The sequence below is a fragment of the Mesoplodon densirostris genome, chromosome 14, assembly GCF_025265405.1.
Source record: "Mesoplodon densirostris isolate mMesDen1 chromosome 14, mMesDen1 primary haplotype, whole genome shotgun sequence".
NCBI lineage: Eukaryota > Metazoa > Chordata > Mammalia > Artiodactyla > Ziphiidae > Mesoplodon > Mesoplodon densirostris.
Genome location: NC_082674.1, coordinates 79,250,451 through 79,264,610, shown reverse-complemented (window position 1 = coordinate 79,264,610; position 14,160 = coordinate 79,250,451). Strand labels below are relative to the sequence as shown.

General features: G+C 39.0%; 1 pseudogene; it reads right to left on the bottom strand.

Moving 5' to 3' along the window:
• Positions 1-7,094: 7,094 nt before the first annotated feature.
• On the bottom strand, positions 7,095-7,641 carry LOC132501940 (large ribosomal subunit protein uL5-like; annotated as a pseudogene).
• Between the last annotated feature and the right edge of the window lie 6,519 nt (positions 7,642-14,160).

Genomic DNA, 14,160 nt, shown 5'->3' with positions numbered 1-14,160 from the left:
TTGCTAAATAGTAGAAGTAATTTATATTGGCACCAGTAATGTATAAGAATACACCATTGCTAACCTTGGAAATTATCAATCTTCTTCAATTTATTAATTAATATGAGTAAAAAGAAAAAGCATTTGTTTTCATTTGAATTTCCCTGACTAAAAATGAGGCTCAGCATCTTTATGTATATATTGGCATCTGTTATTTCTTCTGTGACTAACCTGTTCTATATTTGTCTAATTTTTATGGATTTGTAGCTGAAATATATGGAAAGTAATTATTTACCTTTCATATGCATATTTCCAAGATTATAAAATGATCCTCATTTTTTATAATAACTTTATACCTTTGTTTTCAGATTTATCTCTTTAACCTTCTGGAATTTATTTTTGTATATGGTATACATAAGAGTTTAAATGTATGTTTTCTTTACGGATTCCAAGTGCCCTAACTCTTTGTTTTGAGTGTTTTTTCCTTTTTCCACTGATTTGAAATGCCACCTCGAGGATATTCTAAATGTACGTAGGTTCCTTAATGGAATCTCCAGACTGTCTCCTTGATCCATTGTATTTTCCTACACTAATACATGCTATTTTATTTTTATTTTTTGGCTGCACTGCGTGGCAAGTGGGATCTTAGTTCCCTGACCAGGGATCAAACCCATGCCCCCTGCAGTGGAAGCATGGAGTCTTAACCACTGGACTGCCAGAGAAATCCCAATACATGCTGTTTTAAAGTTTGTAAATGCTGTATCTTTTTTTGTTTTAATTAATTAATGTATTTATTTATTTTTGGCTACGTTGGGTCTTCCTTGATGTACGTGGGCTTTCTCTAGTTGCAGTGAGAGGGGGCTACTCTTCACTGCGGTGCACGGGTTTCTCATTGCGGTGGCTTCTCTGGTTGCAGAGCACGGGCTCTAGGCAGGAGGGCTTCAGTAGTTGCAGCACGTGGGCTCAGTAGTTGTGGCTCATGGGTTCTAGAGCACAGGTTCAGTAGTTGTGGCACATGGGCTTAGTTCCTCCTCAGCATGTGGGAAGTTCCCAGACTAGGGCTCGAATCTGTGTCCTTTGCATTGGCAGGCAGATTCTTTTTTTTTTTTTTAATTTTATTTATTTATTTATTTATTTATTTATTTATTTATTTGGCCGCGCTGCATGTCATGTGGGATCTTAGTTCTCTGACCAGGGATCGAACCCGCACCCCCTGCAGTAGAAGCTTGGAGCCTTAACCACTGCACCACCAAGGAAGTCCCTGTAAGTGCTATATCTTAATAGATAGTAAGGGAAAGAGGATATATATATATACACACACATATTTTTCCTTTTTCCAAAATTATCTCATATATTATTACTTACTACAGATAAGCACTGAAATTCTTTAGTTACATTAAAAAAATCTTTAGGGACATCAATTAGTATTACATTAAACATTGTTTGGGGAACATGACATCTTTACATATTGAGTTTTCCTATTCAAGAGCATGGTTTTTTGTTTTCTTTTTTAATGACATTTGGTAAGACTTTATGGATTGTTATAAAAATATTTATATATAACATGGAGCTTGACTTTTCCTTGTTAAATTTATAGCTAGTAATTTTATAGATTTTATTAGTATTGAAAATTGGATATTTTAAAATTTATATTTTCTATTGATTATTGATTCTATAAAGGAAAGCCATGAATTTTTGTATCTGATCATGATCATATTACTGAACTATCTCATTAGTTTTAATACTTCTTTAGATGATTCTCTTGTATTTTTTAGAGGATAATATTGTCCACCTGCAAAATGGCAAATCTCTCTCTTTTTTCTATATTTATACCTCTTGCTTATTATTCTTACTGACTAGTTAACTCCAATTCAATGTTGAAAAGTATAGGTAATAGTGTAAAATTTTGCCCTGTTCCTGTCTTTAATGGGAATACTTTTTTAAAAAATTAATTAATTTATTTATTATTTATTTTTGGCTGTTGGATCCTCATTGCTGTGCATGGGTTTTCTTTAGTTGCAGCGAGCTAATATAATAGCTACTGCTATTGTGGTGTGCGGGTTTCTCATTGCCATGGTTTCTCTTGTTGTGGAGCATGGGCTCTAGCACGCGGGCTTCAGTAGTTGTGGCTTGCAGGCTCTAGAGCGCAGGCTCAGTAGTTGTGGTGCACGGACTTAGTTGCTCCGTGGCATGTGGGGTCTTCCCAGACCAGGGCTCAAACCCATGTCCCCGACACTGGCAGGCAGATTCTTAACCATTGCACCACCAGGGAAGCCCAATGGGAATTCTTCTAAAGCATTTTTGTTGGTTCCTTGTAAAAACATTTTCTTAAATTAAGGAATGTTTTTTTTTTTCCTATTCCTAGCTCAGTAATAAATAGTTTTGTTTATACTTATTGTTTTATTTAGTTTTAATAAGAAATAATTGATACATTTTAACAAATGTTTTTCAGCATATGCTTTGTTTTCTTGCTTTTTTAATATATTCAATTACATTAACAGATTTTCTTTTTTTGTTTGTTTGTTTGCAGCAGGGGTGCTCCTTAGTTATGGCATGCATGTGGGATCTAGTTCCCAGACCAGGGATCGAACCCAGGCCCCCTTCCTTGGGAGCTCAGAGTCTTATCCACTGAGCCACCAGGGAATTCTCACTTTAAGAGATTTTTCTAATGATGAATGATCTTTGAATAACTAGAATAAGCCCTATTTTTCCATGATATATGATCTTTTCACACCTTACTGAATGCAACCTGATAATAGTTTAAGACTTTATTGAGAACTGTGAAAGTTCTGAGATTTTTTTTTCCTTGCTTGCCAGCTAACAAGTTAACCCAATATAGTATCATATAAGCTTACAGAATACATGAGACTCTTGGGTCAAAGACAAAGGATTTTATTACACACAGCACAGCAAACAGCATAAGCATCAAGTTTCCATTGGTTTCCCTTGCTCCATAAATCCCATAGGGGCAACACAGGTACTTGCTATACACCCAGCAGGCTTGCATCACAGTTCAGAACTCCAAGGTTAGGAAGCTGAATCTTTTATAAAGAGAAGTAAGCAAAGGCACTGGAGGGAGACATCATTTTTATCATACAGTAAGCTGTCCTCTCTCTATTCCAGGTGAAGGTCCTATCACTATCTTCCAAGGTTGTTGACTATACAAACATTCTTGAAATTATAGCCTGGAACAAAAGGGTAGTTAGTACCTCTGTTTGCAAGATGTGTGGAAACACAAGAGTCCCACAGAGTCTGTCTCTTGACAGACTTTTGTGTATATTAGCACTCATTTGTAAGTGAAATTTGTCTATACTTTTCTTTGGAGAGCTAACCAGTTTAAGAGTTATTGGGATTTTGTAAGTAGCAACTGACACTGCAGAAATACAAAAGATCATGAGAGATTACTACAAGCAGCTATATGCCAATAAAATGGACAACCTGGAAGAAATGGACAAATTCTTAGAAAAGCACAACCTTCCGAGACTGAACCAGGAAAAATAGAAAATATCAACAGACCAATCACAAGCACGGAAACTGAGACTGTGATTAAAAATCTTCCAACAAACAAAAACCTAGGACCAGCTGGTTTCACAGCAGAATTCTATCAAACATTTAGAGAAGAGCTAACACCTATCCTTCTCAAACTCTTCAAAAATATAGCAGAGGGAGGAAGGCTCCCAAACTCATTCTATGAGGCCACCATCACCCGGATACCAAAACCAGACAAAGATGTCACACACACACACACAAAAACTACAGGCCAATATCACTGATGAACATAGATGCAAAAATTCTCAACAAAATACTAGCAAACAGAATCCAACAGCACATTAAAAGGATCATATACCATGATCAAGTGGGGTTTATCCCAGGAATGCAAGGATTCTTCAATATGTGCAAATCAATCAATGTGATACAACATATTAACAAACTGAAGGAGAAAAACCATATGATCATCTCAATAGATGCAGAAAAACCTTTTGACAAAATCAACACCTATTTATGATAAAAACCCTCCAGAGAGTAGGCATAGAGGGAACTTACCTCAACATAATAAAGGACATATATGACAAACCCACAGCCAACATCGTTCTCAATGGTGAAGAACTGAAACCATTTCCTCTAAGATCAGGAGCAAGACAAGGTTGTCCACTCTCACCACTATTATTCAATATAGTTTTGGAAGTTTTAGGCCCAGCAATCAGAGAAGAAAAAGAAATAAAAGGAATCCAAATCAGAAAAGAAGAAGTAAAGCTGTCACTGTTTTCAGATGACATGTTAGTATACATAGAGAATCCTAAAGATGCTACCAGAAAACTACTAGAGCTAATCAATGAATTTGGTAAAGTAGCAGGATACAAAATTAATGCACATAAATCTCTTGCATTCGTATACACTAATGATGAAAAATCTGAAAGAGAAATTAAAGAAACACTCCCACTTACCACTGCAACAAAAAGAATAAAATACCTAGGAATAAACCTACCTAAGGAGACAAAGTACCTGTACGCAGAAAACTATAAGACACTGATGAAAGATATTCAAGATGATACAAACAGATGGAGAGATATACCATGTTCTTGGATTGGAAGAATCAACATTGAGAAAATGATGATACTATCCAAAGCACTCTACAGGTTCAATGCAATCCCTATCAAACTACCAATGGCATTTTTCACAGAACTAAAGCAAAAAATTTCACAATTTGTGCAGAAACACAAAAGACCCCGAATAACCAAAGCAATCTTGAGAAAGAAAAAAGGAGCTGGAGGAATCAGGCTCCCAGACTTCAGACTATACTACAAAGCTACAGTAATCAAGAAAGTATGGTACTAGCACAAAAACAGAAATATAGATCAATGCAACAGGATAGAAAGCCCAGAGATAAACCCACGTACATATGGTCAACTTATTTTTGATAAAGGAGGCAAGAATATATAATGGAGAAAAGACAGCCTCTTCAATAAGTGGTGCTGGGAAAACTGGACAGGTACATGTAAAAGTATGAAATTAGAACACTCCCTAACACCATACACAAAAATAAACTCCAAATGGGTTAAAGACCTAAATGTAAGGCCAGACTATAAAATTCTTAGAGGAAAACATAGGCAGAACACTCTATGACATAAATCGCAGCAAGATTCTTTTTGACCCACCTCCTAGAGAAATGGAAATAAAGACAAAAATAAACAAATGGGACCTAATAAAACTTAAAAGTTTTGCATAGCAAGAGAAAACATAAGACGAAAAGACAACCCTCAGAATGGGAGAAAATATTTGCAAACGAAGCAAATGACAACGGATTAATCCCCAAAATTTACAAGCAGCTCATGCAGCTCAATATCAAAAAACAAGTAACCCAATCCAAAAATGGGCAGAAGACCTAAATAAACATTTCTCCAAAGAAGATATACAGATTACCAACAAACACATGAAAGGATGCTCAACATCACTAATCATTAGAGAAGTGCAAATCAAAACTACAATGAGGTATCACCTCACGCCAGTCAGAATAACCATCATTAAAAAATCTACAAACAAGGCTTCCCTGGTGGCACAGTGGTTAAGAATCCGCCTGCCAGTGCAGGGGATACGGGTTCAAGCCCTTGTCTGGGAAGATCCCACATGCCGCGGAGCAACTAAGCCTGAGCTCCACAACTGCTGAGCCTGTGCTCTAGAGCCTGCGATCCACAACTACTGAGCCCACATGCCACAACTACTGAAGCCTGCACAACTAGAGGTCATGCTGAGCAACAAGAGAAGCCAGCACAAGGAGAAGCCCGTGCACTGCAACGAAGAGTAGCCCCCACCCGCCACAACTAGAGAAAGCCCGTGTGCAGCAATGAAGACCCAATACAGCCAAAGATAAATAAATAAATATATTAATTAATTAATTAATTGATTAATTTTTAAAAACCTACAAACAATAAATGCTGGAGAGGGTGTGGAGAAAAGGGAACCCTCTTGCACTGTTGGTGGGAATGTAAATTGATACAGCCACTATAGAGAACAGTATGGAGGTTCCTTAAAAAACTAAAAATAGAACAACCATGTGACCTAGGAATCCCACTACTGGGCATATACCCTGAGAAAACCATAATTCAAAAAGAGTCAAGGACCACAATGTTCATTGCAGCTCTATTTACAATAACCAGGACATGGAAGCAAGCTAAGTGTCCATCGACATATGAATGGATAAAGAAGATGTGGCACAAATATACAATGGAATATTGCTCAGCCATAAAAATAAATGAAATTGAATTACTTGTAGTGAGGTGGATGAACCTAGAGACTGTCATACAGAGTGAAGTAAGTCAGAAAGAGAAAAATAAATACCGTATGCTAACACATATATATGGAATCTAAAAAAAAAAAAAAAGGTTCTGAAGAGCCTAGGGGCAGGACAGGAATAAAGACGCAGACATAGAGAATGGACTTGAGGACACAGGGAGGGGGAAGGGTAAGCTGGGACGATGTGAGAGAGTGGCATGGACATATACACACTACCAAATGTAAAATAGATAGCTAGTGGGAAGCAGCCGCATAGCACAGGGAGATCAGCTTGGTGCTTTGTGGCCACTTAGAGGGGTGGAATAGGGAAGGTGGGAGGGAGATGCAAGAGGGAGGAGATATAGGGAACATATGTATATGTACAGCTAATTCACTTTGATATAAAGCAGAAACTAACACACCATTGTAAAGCAATTATACTCCAATAAAAATGTTAAAAAAAAGAGGTATTGGGATTTTGCTGGCTTCATAGAACAAATTAATAAATTTTCATACTTGTCCATGTTTAAAAGTAGCATTGGGGTAATACTGTCTTTGAAACATTGGTAGAGCTTACTCAGAAATCTGCCTTGGCCTAGTGCCTTTTTTAGGTGTAGATTTTTTACTACTATTCAAATTTCTTCTGTAGTTATTAATCTGTTCAGAGCTTCTACATCTTATGTGTCAGTTTTATTCGTTGATATACAGTATCTTTAGAAATGTTTCCATTTCATCTAGATTTAATTATTTACCATTATATAGCATTCAATATACAGACATTTACTAATTTGTGGGGTTTTTGTTTTTGTTTTTTACATTTCGCTGAAAACTTTTTATTGACCTTTTGGATAGAAACGAGAACTTATTTGCCAGGAAGGATGATCCCATCATACTTCTTCTGGAACCAGTGCATGGCCTCCTCTTTGCTGATTCTGTGTTTGGCCCTAATGCAACCTGTCCTGTGCTTCTCATCTGCAATGCTGAAAACTGGCCTACCCAGCACCATGTAGAAGTCCAGCTCGTAGATACCAATTCTTGCATCATATGTGATCCCCAATCGATGTGTTCTTGGATCCCAAAACCAGTTTCTAATATCTGAGAAGTTATTTTTTCTTAACCCATGTTCTCCACACCTTTAGACATTTTCCCAGGATTTCTTCTGCCTTGGCCCCACGGACTGTGCAGTGCACAATCTTTTCATTTCTCCTGATGCCGAAGGATCTGACAGTGTATCTGGCTTTGGAGAACACAGGGGTCTGGCCTGTGAGCTGCGCCAGCACCTTGGCTGCTGGGGTCAGTCTGTCTCTACTTTCCCCCACAGATGTTCAGGCAGAGCTTGCAGATGCAGATTTCCCTTATGGGGTTCTCCTTTTCACCTTGATCCTATGCCATGATGTTAGAGGTGCTCAGAAGCAACCTTCATCAAGTGGCAACGAAAGAGAATGAGAGAAGTGGGCCTTGTGAAGTGGGCTTCTCATGAAGACACAAGAAGCTACGTAGGTGGGAGTACATACTTCATGAGTGCGAACAACTTGGCCCCAAGGAAAGTTGATTGAGAAGAAAAAAACAAACAACCTAGCCCTGATTTACAGATGGACAGGCACAATACTGCAGCATCAACCAGAAGTGTCTGACTTCAGCCTTACATCTCCATGCCTTGAAAGACTGTAGAGAAAGGAAATTCTCCCAGAAGACAAAACTTCAAGAAATATATCTCACAGTCCACTTTGCCTCAAGAAGACCTTCTGGTCTAAGGTGAGGACCTTATTGATTCCTGAGCATGATGTTTATTAAACACTCAATATGTCTCAGACACATATCTGTCACTAAGTACACTGGATAAACAAGTCAGACAACATCTTCATTCATGGAGTTTATATCCTCTTGAGAAGACCAGCAACACCAAGCTTGTTTGACCACAGCCACCAAGCACCAAATTCACCATTAACTTCGGAAACCCTGAATCTTTAATAATAGAATGATACCTCCAGGGCACGTGGTTTCTAGCTGGTTACATGGTATCTCTTCCATCATGGAGGAAGGATAAATCTGTCTTTGCTTAAATAGACTTTTTCTAGAAATAGATTTGTGTTCTTGCCTATCATGCCTCTACTGGGAACACCATCCAAGCACCTTACTTAATAGCATTCTCTATGACGGGACACCATACACTATTACCTCCTACAAAGAAACTCACTTCATAATAAAGTAAACAAATGAGATGACACCCAAAGGAGTCATTGGTCTCCATGTGCTCCATCATCCAGAAAGAGCTGCTCTTGAATGGCTATTAAAAAGTCAGCCATCTGACTGACTCTTGAACGGCTATTCAAACAGCCGTTTGCTGTGAACAAGCAAAGTCATGGTGCTCTTTCTCCCAAGCAAAAGTTCATTGGCCAGAGAATGAAGAAGTAGAGCTTGGGAGTCACACCTCGCATATGACACCCAATGAAAGGCTCAACAATTGTTTCCTTCCTATTCCCAAAAGATCTGGGCTCCGCTGATGTAGAAGGAAGGATCGCTCATGTCATAGGAACACAATAATGATTGTGATGGAACTGGGAGCTGAAACAGTCACTTGTTCATTCTGAGATCTCAGGGAAGGAAGAAAGGAAAGTAGGAGGGAGGAACAGAGGAAGGAGAGGAGGGAGGGGGGAAAAGGGAGGAGTGGGGGAAGGATGGCACAGATGGAGGGAGAGAGGGAGGAGGAGAGGAGGAGAGGCAATCAAGAGGAAATTGCCTTGTTGCTAGTGGGTAAAATTTGATGAGAAACAGCATACCCAGTCTCAAGGTAGCTCTCTACAAAATACTTATCAATTTTCTTACTAATTCATAAGTAAAATTTCTTACTAATTCATAAGTAAAATTACATAAGTAAAATTCATAAGTAAAATTAATTAATTCATAAGTAAAATTACTAATTCATAAGTAAAAATTACATAAGTAATTCATAAGTAAAATTAATTCATAAGTAAAAAAACTTTGTGGTGAAGAAACCCGAAAATACCATCTATATTAGTCAGTTAAGACTGCTATAAAAAAATACCATAGATGGGTGGCTTAAACAACAGAAATTTATTTTCTCACAGTTCTGGAAGCTGGAAGTCCAAGATCAGGGTGCCAACCTGGTCAATTTCTGGTGATACCTGTCTTTCTGGCTTGCAGATAGCCGCCTTCTTGCTGTGCCCTCACATGGCAGAGAGAACAAGCTCTCTGGATATCTCTTCTTATAAGGGCACTGATCCTAAGCCTCATCTAAATCTAATTATCTTCCAAAGGCCTATCTCCAGATAGCATCACACTGGGGATTAGGGCTTCAACATAAAATTTTGGGAGGGACACAATTCAGTCTATAGCATCATCTTAGCTAAGTGAAAAAAAGTTATCATCACCAATAATAGGACCAATCAATATCATTGGCCTCTGAGTCTGATGCACTAAGGGGAACAGAACCAAATCTGTGATATTTCTGCCAAAAAAAAAATAGTAATAACCTGAATCTAATCATGAGGAAAACATGAGACAGATTCAAATTGAAAAATAACTGGCCAGTACTCCTCAAAAATGACAAAGTCTTGAAAGATATGGAAAAACTGAAGAACTGTTCCAAATTGATGAAAACTTAAGAGACACAACAACTAAATATATGTGATCCTGGATTTGATCCTGGACCAGAAAGGAGACAGCTTTTATAAAGGATATTATTGAGACAATTAGCAAAATTTAGAAAGGGTCTGTGGATTAGCAGTAGTATTTTATCAATGTTAATTTCCTGAGTTTTGTGGTTGTGCTCTGATTATGTAACAGAGTAGCTTTATTTTGGGAAAATATACATACTAAAGTATTCATGGGTAATGGGATATCAGGGTGAAGAAAGAGTATATGGGAGTCTTTTGTACTGTTGCTGCAACTTTTCTGTAGGCATAAAATTGTTTCAAAATAAAAAGTTAAAAACAAGCAAAAAGATGAACTGAAACCAATTAGAGAGTAGTAAGCAAGCAAGTACAAAGGTGGAATTTGACCAGAGGGCAAATATTGAAATTGGCCTCATATATTACAAAGGCCCACAAATACAGCAGGCAGCAGGGTGGGGATGCTGAATGCCGGGGAGTCCCAGCGTAAACTGGGACCCTCAAAAAGGGCTAAAATAGGGCTTCCCTGGTGGCGCAGTGGTTGAGAGTCCGCCTGCTAATGCAGGGGACACGGGTACGTGCCCGGGTCCGGGAAGATCCCACATGCCGCGGAGCGGCTGGGCTCGTGAGCCATGGCCACTGAGCCTGCGCGTCCGGGGCCTGTGCTCCGCGACAGGAGAGGCCACAACAGTGAGAGGCCCACGTACCGCAAAAAAAAAAAGAAAAAAAAAAAAGGGCTAAAATGCTCACATGTTGATAGCATCCCTTCTTGATAGCAGAAGTTTATATAAATCCTCTTTTGCAGAGATTAAGATTAACCATATATTAATTCACAATCAAGGCAAGTGACACAGAGAGACAAGTCATAATGAGTGAGAGTAAGCTGAAACAATCAATAGATTTAGACTTGAAAAGACTTCAGATATTGGAATTATCAGATCCAGAATATAAAATATGTACAACATGTTTACAAAATAAAAGATGGATTGTAAAGCTAAGCAATCCATCAGACACTATCTGAAATGCTAAGGCAGATTTGGAAAAGAAACAAATCGAACTTTTTTTTTAAAGACTGGTTATTTTCATTGAGTTAGTCTCAGGGTCCTTTTTTAAGAAAAAATATTTATTCATTTATTTATTTGGCCGTGCTGTGTCTTAGTTGTGGTACACGGGATCTTCCTTGCAGCATGTGGGCTCAGTTGCCGCATGCAATCTCTTAGTTGCACCATGCGATCTCTTAGTTGCAGCATGCAGGCTCTTAGTTGCTGAGTGTGAGCTCTTAGTTTTGGCATGCAGGATCTAGTTCCCTGACCAGGGATCAAACCCAGGCCCCCTGCATTGGGAATGCAGATTCTTAACCACTGGACAACCAGGGAAGTCCCCAAATCGAACTTTTTGGAATGAAAAGTGTTATTGTTCAAATTTAAAGATCAATAGTAGAAAAGTTAAACAAAGCCTAGGGAGAAATGAAGAGGGAATGAGTGACCTGGGAGGTAGAGTGAATAACGTTATGGAGGATGCAACTTAGAGAGACAAGGTGATGAAACATATGATACAGAGAGAGGTTACATATGTAGAATGAGAAATGGGATATACATTTAATCATAGTCCCAGAAACAGAAAATCCTGAGGATGGAGGAGAAGCTATATTTAAAGAGATAATGGCTGTACATTTTCCAAAATAGATAAAAGGCAAAAATCTACAGAAACAAGGAGGATAGCATACACCAAGCAGGGTAAGCAAAAACAAATCTATACCTATACATATTTTAGTGAAACTGTAGAGCACCAAAGGCAAAAAGAACATGTTATTAGCAGCCAGAAAGAGAAGACAGATCCTCTCCAGAGGAATGACAATTATTCAGACAGCTGATAACAGAAATCAGAAGATATGCGAACTTCCCTGGTAGTCCAGTGGTTAAGACTACACGCTCCCAACGCAAGGGGCCCGGGTTCAATCCCTGGTCAGGGAACTAGATCCTACATGCCACAATGAAGATCCTGCATGCTGCAACAAAGACTAATGTTATTTATTTATTTTTAAATAATAAATAAATAAATAAATAGATGTTTGTTTGTTTGTTTGTTTTTGTGGTACGCAGGCCTCTCACTGTTGTGGCCTCTCCTGTTGCAGAACACAGGCTCCAGACGCACAGGATCAGTGACCGTGGCTCATGGACCCAGCTGCTCCACAGCATGTGGGATCTTCCCGGACCAGGGCACGAACCCGTGTCCCCTGCATTGGCAGGCGGACTTTCAAACACTGCACCACCAGGGAAGCCCCTATTTATTTATTTTTAAATAAATATTTATTTTAAAATGAAAGAAACCAGAAGATACAGAATAACATCTTTAAAGAGTTGAGGGAAACACATGTCAACCTAGATTTCTGTGTCCTGAAAGCATACTATCTTTCAAGAGCTAAGGCAAATGGAACATTTCTCTACAAGTAAAACTTGAAGGAGTATATGGTCAAGAGAACTTCACTAAAAGAACATCTGTATGATTTACTTCAGCAAATAAGGAAACGTCTTTAAGGAAACGTAAGAAAAGATGGTGAGCATAGAAAGTGATTGACTTTTAGGTAAATCCAAATAAATATTTCCTTATAAAATAATAAGAATAGGGACAAGGATACTACTTCATAGCTTTTTCAATTTCATCCCTGGAGAAAAGAGATCATGGAGCTGTATTTACTTTCTGTCAACCACCACCTCCCTCACCAGAATGTATGCACCATGAGAATAGTGTCTCTGTCTGGTTTGTTCACTGCTTATGTCCAGTGCCCAGAACAGTGTCTGGCACATAGAGGGACTCAATAAACATGGATCAACTATGAATTAATGTGTTGTTTGACTGCAAATTCATCCTCACTATTCTAGTAACTGTATCCTGTCAATTAAGGTGTCCCACCCCCTTCCCAGCCCAGGAGTCAATCAGAAATTTTTCCCTGAAATTTGAATCTTATGCAGAGTGACACAGATACCATACCTGGCTGCAGCTCCCTCCTTCCAATGATGGGGTCCAGAGGAGACCTGCTGCTGTGACCTACAGAGCTAATATGATTCCCTCTCCAACAAGACACAGTTTTTCAGGTTTCCTTTGATTCTGTGAGTTACTGCATACCCTCCTAATAAATTCCTTTTTTGCCTAAGTTAGCTGGAATGTCTTGTGTATCACCAAGAAGTCCTCAGAGGATGCAGTGCTGTTGAGGAGAAGTCTGCTGACCATCTGATTTTCCTTCCTTAGTAGGTATTATCCTTGGATTTCTAGAGTTTTACCAGAATGTCTGTGTATAGGTCTTTTTTTTTCCCTCTCAAAATCCTGCTTAGCATTGGGTGGGTCCTTTCCATCTGAAGATTATAAATATCAATAAATTAATTGTTGGGACTTCCCTGGTGGCGCAATGATTAAGAATCTGCCTGCCAATGCAGGGGACATAGGTTCGAGCCCTGGTCCAGGAAGATCCCACATGCCATGGAGCAACTAAGCCTAGAGCCCACGAGCCACAACTACTGAGCCCGCATACCACAACTACTGAAGCCCACACGCCTAGAGCCAGTCCTCCTCCTCAAGAGAAGCCATCGCAATGAGAAGCCTGTGCACTGCAACCAGGAGTAGCCCCCGCTCACCGCAATTAGAGAAAAGCCTGTGCACAGCAACAAAGACACAGCACAGCCAAAAAATAAATTAAATAATTAATTAATTAAAAAAAATAAAACAAAAAAGAAATAATGAAATGAGAGATGATGAAAACTAAAGAGTCCAGTCTTTTTCTAACCTCTGGAAACATTTCTTCTATTAGTTTATCTTCTTCTGTTTTCTCCTTCTATTTTAAACCTTTGGTTGCCATCGTGTGTGGGGATTTCCTTTTCCAGTCTCCTTTTCTACCTTGTTAATACTGTACAGTGGAAAGAAAATGTGTTTTCTATATTTATGTCATAACTTTATGGAATTCTCTTACTATGTCTCTGTACTGCAGTCTGCATATGGATCTTGTAAACATGGAAATCTAGTCATGCCATTCCTCTGCTTAAAACCCTTCAATGGCTTCCCAGTGTTCACAGAACAGTGTTCAAAATCCTCCTCCTGGCAGCCAGTGCTGCATGAGATCCCCCTATGTCTCTGGTCCTCCTCCCTCTGCTTTCCCACTCTCCACTCACTCAAGACACTTGAGTCCCACTGATCTTCCCCCTGTACCTTCTCACCTTGGCACCTTACCCATACTCTATCTTTTGTCTGGAATGCCTTCTCCTTATCCATTTGGCCAGCCCAGTCA